The following is a 9,847-nucleotide window of genomic DNA, read 5'->3' as shown; positions in this document are numbered from 1 at the left end:
GTCACGGCTGTTTTTTTTTTTAAATAATAGAAAACAACGTCACATTAACAGTTGTTAGATTCAGTGTTTATATAGACGCTTGATAAATGCAGATTTATATTCACATAAACTAGTATCAACAGTAAAATACACAACAAAACACCAGGTGATAGTGAAGAAGAGGAGTTTAGAGCTGCTGGTGGATCAAAGTCTCTCATGTTTATCCTGAGTTGATGATGATTCTGTTTTCAGATCAGTTTAAGAAGGAAAAGGAAAGAAGTAAAGAAAAACAGAGTCACTTCTCTAAAGCGAGGCTGAGATAAAGATTTTTACTTTCTGTAAGTTTTTGGCTTTTAACCATATTTCATTTTATTGTTTTAGGTGATATTTTAGATTTTTGTCAGCATTACAGAAACTTAAAGGCTGTAACAGCTCAGTGAAACTTCCTCACTTCTCAAAGATTGATGTTTTTTCAGGGCTTTAGACAGAGATGTCCAGTCTTTTTGTTTGGGACTAATTCTGCAAGTCGAGGCGCAGAACAACTCTTGGTCAGCCATCTTTTTCAGTAAAAGGCTCACAGATATGGAACGCCGCACCATCTGAACTAAAAACTCATTTTCAATACACAAGTGAAACTGGCTTAAACAACAACAAAGATCTGAACATGAGGGGCCTTTTTCTGTGCTGCTCCAATATCAATATTATATCAATATCAGAGTTAGTAAAGTATTATTATTAATCAATACAAAGGTAGTCTGAGTAAAACTTACAGGTGAAAAAAGAAAGTTGCTAGCAACCTTTACTTCTTTGGTTAAACTTAAAGCATATTGGTATGTAGACTGAGACAACATCCAGTTAAATTTACAAGATATTTCAGGTTTTCTACGTTAATCTCACTTTGAACTTTTATCAGTGTATGAAATGCAGCGTTAGATGTCACTTTAAAGTTACATCGAGCTGAAATGACTCACTGAGGTGGTCTTCCTCCTCTTCGTCGATTAAATCAGTTTACTTTTAATTTCTGGGTCACTTTGAGTGGATTCAGTAACCATGACAATGTAGCCACACCTCTGACTGGCTTCTTCTCCATAGCAACAGCAGCAGAGGCTCATGGGTACTGTAGTATTCTCACAGACAGAAACAAAGTGTAAATTATGTAAACTAGTGTCCTGTAAACCTGTAGGATTGTTACATCATCAGAGTCCAGAGTTTCTGTGTTCAGTCTCATCGATTAAAAAAAACATTTAAATTAGAAAACAGAACGAGGAAAAACACTTCAGGAACCAGCGACTCCTCACACTCAATCTGCAACTCATTCATGTCTGAAATACATAACAAATTCATTTTTCACAAACTGAAGGGAACCTTATGATCAATAGAAACTGATTCCTATCATCACATACGTACATCCAGGTTCACCAGCCTTTAAGAAATGAATGGTGTAATCTCTCCTGTCACCACCAGATGGCAGCGTTTCATTAAACAGCTGCACTTTGAGTTTCAGGGTAGCTGTCCTCAACTCTCATGAGACAAGAAATTGTTCTGTGTTTTTCATAATGTTTGAATAACATTATAATAACACTTAAACCTTTTTTCTCCTTTTTATCTGTTTGTGATGCTTTTGGTTTATGATCAAATACCTGCAGAACTGAAGACGTCTCCATCAGCCTCAGCTGAACTTTGTATCCTGACTGATACTGGATTTATTTCCTGCTGTCACTGTTTATCTGATAACACACAGAAACATCTTTCATAAGGATTCCTGAAAATTAGTTATCAAATAATCAGGATATGTACAGTAGTGTTTGGGACATTTTACAGTATAAAAACAAACTTGTCAGTCGTGATTTATCTGGAATAAGCTCATTTATATCTAGTTTATAGCTGCTAGTGTGGCTGTAGACTCCTGTTTCCCATCTGACTGAATAAGTAGATTTCTACAGGACAGGATCACAATTTTTCATGTGTGTCTGAAAACAACAGTCAGTCATCAAATGAACATTAAAGCTGTGTTTCTTGCTGTAATCATTCCTCCTGTTCATACTGACCATTAGAAGATCCCTTCATAATGACCTTACAATGGAAGTAATGGAGGACAAAACCCACAATCCTCCTTCTGTTCAGCTGCAGGTGGAAGTATAGTAACAAAAAGAGGGACTTTGGCACTAAAAAGACTGTAACGTTGAAAGATATCTACTTGATTTGACTCGTTTGGACGCTGAAGCTTCATATTAGCCTCAGATAAACTTTTAAATACATTTTTTGCAGTTAACCTGCTCCGGAGCAGGTTAACTGTCAACACCCTGACCACTGACCAATCAAATCACTGGAAATAAAGAGTCATCACTACTACAGGATCCCAACATGGGCAAAAGTCCTGATTTACAATAAAGTTTCAAGTAAAAAAGATAAAAAGGAAAATTCATTTTTGAGATCGTTCATAACATTAAACACATAATTTAATAGTTTAAGTTGATTTTCTCCTGGAGTGAAGCTGACAGTGTGGATGATTTTACTCTCTGATTCATCACTGCAGTCAGAATAACATGAGAGTAACTGTGTGATGAAAACTTCAAATAAACACCAAAGAAAAATAATCCTCACTGTTAACTGGCTCCGTGATTATAAAGCAACATTTGGGTCAGATAGACTCATCAGTCATCAGTTTCTGCCTCAAACATAGAAGACTGTTACTGTGATGAAAACAGGTGACAGGATGACACGTAGAGTTCATAGATAATAAAGTTCATATTAAACTTGGGTGGCTGGTAAGTGACTAGAGTTGACTATTCACAGTAAAAACTGCTGATGTTTAGTTCAAGTTCACCATCACTGCATTTAGATAAATCTATATATATGAAATAAAGCTACAGATTCAACCAGCGACACAAGTGTGTTTCTCCTGCTCATGTGTTCAAACTGTCACAGATTGCTGAGCAGGTGGACCCAAATTCAGAGACCGGAGAGCAGGGCTGAAGAAAACCGTCTTTATTTCAAGACTGACAGGCAAAAAAAAAAAAAAAAAAGCAGGCTGAGCTGAGCAGGCAGCAAGGAAACTGAGCAGACACGACAGGACAGACTTAACATAACAGACAACTCAACAAGGATTGAACTGAAAACTGAACATAAATACAAACTGAACTAATCAGACAACAAGGAACAGGTGGCACAACACAAGGGCAGGCTGGGAGCTGATAGGCTGGGGAGGACAATAGGAGCAGGTCTAATGAGGGTAATGCAGGGCAGGTGAGAGGAGGAGCACATGAACACACAAGGAGTGACGAACATATGAGGGAAACACAGAGCAAACCAAATCCCAGAACACACAACACTCAAACCACAATCCAACCGAGAATGTGAGAAAGTCTATCAAAGTCAAATAACATAAACGAGCTAAACCAAATGACGAGGCAACAGAGTGTAACACAGAAAACCAAAAGAACCACAATGAGTCCCAACCTATGAGTCCATGAAAGAAACAGCAGCAGAGTTAATGACAGCACTTATTATTCTCTTCTAGAGAATAATAAAAAGATGTGCCAAGGAAACCCGCCTGCTCTGAGGAATCCTATCAGTTTTGGCAGCGATGATTAAAAATAACGTATGAAAAACTCTGTATTGAGGTGAATGAGGGCAGCTCTGACCAGGATCTGCAGGTTTAGACTTCTTCTTCTTGACTGAATGGTTGTCAGGAATGTAAAAAGGAGAGCTGAGAGAGACTGCTGTCCACCTCCACACAGCCGACCAATCACTGCAGGAAGTGGGTGTGAATATCTCTGATGAGCTTAATGACAGTGTGATGATAAAAAGACTCTTTAAAACAAAGTCATGCCGGCCTTATTACTAAAATGACCCGTTTATAAACTTAGCACAAAAAGTAAGGAAATTTGTGTTTGGTGGATTATTTCTATGTTGTAACGATGCTTCTTGGCAATAAATCTTTTACTGTCGGAAAGCCTGTTTATTTCCCTTTTAAATGGCGCCACATTTATAAGGAACAGCAGAGCTGAGTATGTGGGTTACGCCTATCTCTGCCAGTACCAAACAGCTTATTCTGCCATTGACTCTTGTTTGGTGTTTGGTGGATTGGATGATTGAAGTTTGAAGAAACAAGACATATTGACAATTTAACAATTGATTCATTTAACAAACAGGAGCCTCAGTAGCGTGTGGAAGAACCATACACAGCCACAACAGCCTGGCACCTCCTCCTCATGCTGGTCACCTGCCTGGTCACACACTGCTGTGGGATGGCGTCCCATTCTTCAACCAGCATTTGTTGCAAGTCAGCCAACGTGGTTGTGTTGGTCACTCTGGCACAAACAGCACGCCCAAGCTGATCCCACAAGTGTTCAATGGGGTTGAGGTCAGGACTGCTGGCAGGCCGTTCCATCCTCTCCACTCCCAAATTCTGGAGGTAGTCTCTGATAAACCCCGCTCTGTGAGGGCGAGTGTTGTCATCTTGGAGGATAGAGTTCGGTCCCAGACTGTGGAGATATGGGAGATACGGCCACTGGTTGCAGAATCTCATCTTGATATCTCTCTGCATTGAGATTGCCTCCAATGATGAGAAGCCTCGTTTTTCCAGTGAGGGAGATGCCGCCCCACACCATCACACTGCCTCCACCAACAGATGTCACTCTATCGGTGCAGCAATCAGCATAGCGTTCTCTGTGTCTTCTCCACACACTGACCCTACAATTCAACTGCCGTAGACATGTTCAGGTTCCAGTGCACGTGTTGCCGACACCAGCGCAGACGGGCCTGACGGTGAAGGGCGGTCATGGCAGGCCTCCTGGCAGCCCTATGAGACTGGAGATTGGCTGCGTGCAGTCTGTTCTGGATTGTCTGGGCAGGGAGCCGTCGGCCATATCGTCCTGCAAACCTTGACTGCAAATCTGTAGAAGACAGCCTACGGTACCTAAGTGCTGAAAGGGTGAGGAAACGGTCTTCTTGGGGTGTCGTCTTCTTGGGACGCCCACTTCACGGCCTGTCTCTGACATCCCGTCATATGGAACTTGGCCTTCACTTTGGAGATGGTACTAGAGCTCACTCCAAATAATGCTGCAACTTGGTTTTTTGGAACACCAGCTTGAAGTTGCCCTATCGCACGGGCCCTATTCAGATCAGTCAAACATGGCATGCCGATTCTTGGAGCAGACACCTACTGACCACTGTAGCAGGGCCCATGCTCACAGGTGCTGCCTGGAGGTACCAGAAGCTCAAAACAAGAGTCAGTAGCAACAGCAAAATAAGCTGTTTGGCATTGGCAGAGAAGATTTGGCAAATTTTTCATGGGCGCAACCCACATACTCAGCTCTGCCACTCATCCCACAAATGCATGTTCCTTACAAATGTGGCTCCATTTAAAAGGGAAATAAACATTCTTTCCAACGGTATAAGATGTATTGCCAAGAAGCATTGTTATAACAAAGAAATAATCTACCAAACACAAATTTACTTACTTTTTGTGCTAAGCTTATTTAGCTGACAGGGATCCTGTCTCCTACTTACAGTCAACACTGGTTTATATCAACTATGACCACGGTCTCTCCATAAACATAAAGCTGTGGTCATTTCATCCATGAAAACTGTGACCAGAAATATTCAACCTTTTTTCATGATGAAAAAAAGACTAAAACTAAATAAAAGTCACTTTGAGAACGAGAACGAAGACGAACAGACAAATGATTGTTTAAAGGAGCAAAAATACTCATTAGTATAGTAATTAGCAGTAAAAGTCCTGCATATCAGCTTGATGGAGTTAAAGTATGAAAGTAAAAGTAGTGATTTGGTTGGTTGGTGTTGCCAGATCATATACCAACATAATTTATAGTATAACCTGTTGAATTATAGCAACTCATATTCAAACATAATGTAACATGGAATATAACAACAAACTGCATCAAGTAATTTCAAGTCAAACATATTTATATAGCACATGTCATACGACAGGCGTAAACTCAATGTGCTTACTATATCATACTATATTATTATCCCCCCACCTGATGAAATCAGAGGGGGACAATTTTAGATGCCAATAAAATAATTTGCTTTCAAAAACAAAAACCTCTGAGTGGTGAAAAGGCTGCTTCTTTAAATACATTTATACATATTACTTCTAAACAAAGAAGTGCTCACTTCAGATTTATAGTATTGTTCTATTGTGACAACAGATTTATGTTCTCATCAAAAACAGACAACATATCACATGATTTACATGTGTTTCCTGTGTATTTTGTATACAGAAATATATAAAGTACCACAAAGGTTGTAATCATGAGTGAGTCCAGACAGCTCACTGTAACTTCAACAAGCAAACTACCCACAACACATTATATATATATCTCTGCTGCATTCTTGTTAAGGAGATAAATTCACACAACAGCCACACAGAGACATTTAACCATCAGAGATTAAATTAGCTACCAAAGAGACAGGGAGAGAAAAGCTGTATCTGACTCACATTATCTGATGTCTTCTTCTTTCTATCATGGAGATGAAGTATTCATGTCATAACATCCATTTGTGGCTGTTGGTCATCTTGTTTGTTAGTTAACAGAACTTTGTGGCTGCTGGTTAACCAGTCTGATATCATTAGCAACAATGACAAACAAGCTAACTCTCCTGGTTGTTTCATTTAAATTATGTTGTTAACTTTCTACTGTGGTTGAGAGGAGTTCACTTCAGAGTAGCAGCAGGTTAGGCCTTATTCCTGCGGTATCCAGCTGAGATCCATTCTGGCTGTTAGCTTAAAGTCCTTCAGGGCTGCTACAACAAGCTAACCGTTGAGTTGGCTAACAGAAGTAGCAGGTAGTTATCTACTGCTCCATAAAAAAAGGGAGACATAAATCTTAAAACAGGAAATTTGGATTCTGTTGAAAAGGCCCAAATAAAATGTAATTTTAAGTGATGTGTTTAAAATTAATTCACAATTTGTAGTTATATATTTTTTTCTAATATGCTACTGTGTGAATCTATCTGTCACTTTACTGCATACAGTTGTAGAGAATTGATGATGAAATCTGGAAACTATCATCGGACCAACACAATGTCAGTATTGTATTCTGGTTGTTGATTGGTTAAAGAGGACGTCTTCCCTTGCAGCATCATTTAACATCTTTTGGCCAATCATAGAGTAGCATGAAAAAAATGAAGTACATTAAATTAATATAAGAGATCCTTCTCTGTGGACGAGAGAAAAGACCATAACGAGATGCCACAGACACTGACTTTTCACTCACTGTTAATAGAAACCACTGAACAAACCACTGTATGATGTATGAATATATTGATTAAGTAAAATTATATGATATTATTTGTAGGTCATGTGATTATGAAATAATATGACCAGAAATTACAAGTAAGTTTTGAGGGAATTATATTTTGGATAAATTTACACACTCAGAATTCAGACAATAAAATGTCGAAAGGTAAATATTGAACACTTTGTAGAAGACAAGCAGCTGCCCTGTGCAGGCCAATCATCTACAAGAAATCACATGACAGAGAAAACGAAAGGAAGGATGGAGAAGCTGCAGTCCTTTGTTACAGTTTCACTTTCGACTCTTTCTGTTGGCTTTATAAAAGGATGTTACAGCCACACAGCTGACTGAGAACTCATCCAGACACTCTGACTTCATCTCATCACTGCTGTAAGTCACAGACGTTCTTCAGCTCATGTTTTTATCTGATTTGTCTTTGAATCTTTAATCCAAATTAGATTCTTTCTCTTTGCTTCTTCAGCTTTTCTTTTCTTACTAAATATTCAAACATATATTTTTCCTTTATTTCCTTTTTATTTTGTCCTTTATTTTCTCTAATTAGTCAATATTGTTGGTTCACTGTTAGAACTATTTGCATTATGCAGAAGGATACTTGAGGGTTAACAGTCATTTGTCAAAGCCTTAAGAAAATCGCATCAGAATGAGAAATACACCACAAAGTTCTAAAAACACAGGATGGGTGAGGGGTTATATAGTATGTCCAGGAAGGGGCAGCTGGGTGGACCCCCCCCCCCCCCCACACACACACAGTTAAGATAAAGAAGGGAGGACACCGTGCGGCATCTCAAGGTTCAAAATGTCTTCCACAAATCTTCCCTCAGCAACATTATACAATTTTCTCCATCAATAATATAATATAATATTTAATAATCATGATAAAGAGGTTTTGTGGAAAATGTGGAAAGAATGAAATAATTCTGATGTGGTGTGGAATATTGTTTCAAAATCTCAGTAGAGGTTCAGGAAAAGTATCTTAAGCACTTAAGGTTTGTTGAATTATGGTCAATAAAATACTGCAAATAGAAGCATCCATACGGTAATTATGAAGTTGATCTTGTCAGCCTTAAATGAGATGTATGATTATCAAAATCAAGACATTACACTGATCGAACACCACAGTTGTGAGTCCAGGGAAATAGTTTATCTAGACGGGACTGTGAGGGCAGCTCGTTGAACATGAGTTGGATATCAAGATAAACATCAAGATGTTCAAAATTTACAGTAGACTTCAGTTGCCCAAAACAAGGACATTTCCTAAGAGAAACAAAGTAAATTAATAGTAAAGTGTTCTACTCATAAGCAGTTAAAAGAGGAATTTAAGCAAGAGGAGAGTTAAAAGTCAATCATGTCGTAAAAGAAAAGACAGGTAGAACACTGACATGAATTAAGTCATTAAGTTCAACCACCTGGAATCCATTAGATAAAAAGTAAGAGGACATCTGTAAAGCTGAAGATGAAAACTGGAAGGAGTGAGAAGAATTTGATGAGTCTCAGTGTTGATGATCAATAAATCTCCTTCATTAACAGAGTGAAGTGTTGATGCTGCAGACAAGGTCCTCAAATATGTGAAAATATTGCATAAAACACTTCATGTGTGAACATGTAATGATTATAAAACTCCTTCTGTGATGTTATTAACAGATCAGAGACATCATGGCTTTAACACATCGCCAGTGCACCGTTGAGATCATGAATCAGTGCCGTGACTTCACCCTGAGTAACCCCAGGTCTCAACTTTCCTCTCTCACATTAAACCAGATACCCCTGCAAACCCTGATGAGTCAGATGAGAAGATCATATCAGATTCATCTGTTAGCCTAGCTTAGCACAAAGACTGGAAGCATCTCCTGAAACTGATATCCTTGTTGTCGTCTGACTCTGGGGATTTCAGTCAGTCTCTTCATTCACTCAGCTGTTTCTCTTGTCTCTGTGACCAGTTGGTACACTTACAGTGGATTCTGTGAAACACCTTTGCCACCAACGCTTGGCCCCTCTGAATCCGGCAGCTCTCTGTTCATCAAGACTCCTCATACAGCCTGTGGATCTGTTGCAGTCTTCACCTACGATCTCCTGAATGGATCCACAAAGCAACACGATGGAAAAGTAGCTGTCATGTTCTCTAATCCTTATGATTTCAACTGGTACTTTAACTGGTATGCAGTGGGAGTCTTTGACATGGCCAAAACATGCGATTATGATCTTTATATGGAGATGTATTACAATGCACAGAAAGGGTTTGTCAGAGGTATGGCTAAAGGTCCCAGTCTGACTTACAAAAGTGATCTTGTTACCATCAGAGCCACCATGTCAGATAGTTACCAACCTGTCATCAATATACAGGTTTGTGACAGTGTCAAACATGTCAAGTGTAGCATCAGGAAAGTATTTACAACGTGTTTATGCTTCTGATTCTGTAGAATCTGCTGGTTATTATGTTTGTGATTAATACTGAATGTTTTCAGAGCTCCACAGTGATCTATACATACAGACTCTATTTAAGCATGTTCACAAGAGTGTGGGCAAACGTTTTATCTGTATTTATGCATGTGGTGATAGTATGCATGTTTCAATTATTACAGCAA

The sequence above is a fragment of the Thunnus thynnus genome, chromosome 17 (genome assembly GCF_963924715.1).
Source record: "Thunnus thynnus chromosome 17, fThuThy2.1, whole genome shotgun sequence".
NCBI lineage: Eukaryota > Metazoa > Chordata > Actinopteri > Scombriformes > Scombridae > Thunnus > Thunnus thynnus.
The sequence above is the reverse complement of the archived record's forward strand: the minus strand, read 5'-3'. Positions refer to the sequence as shown.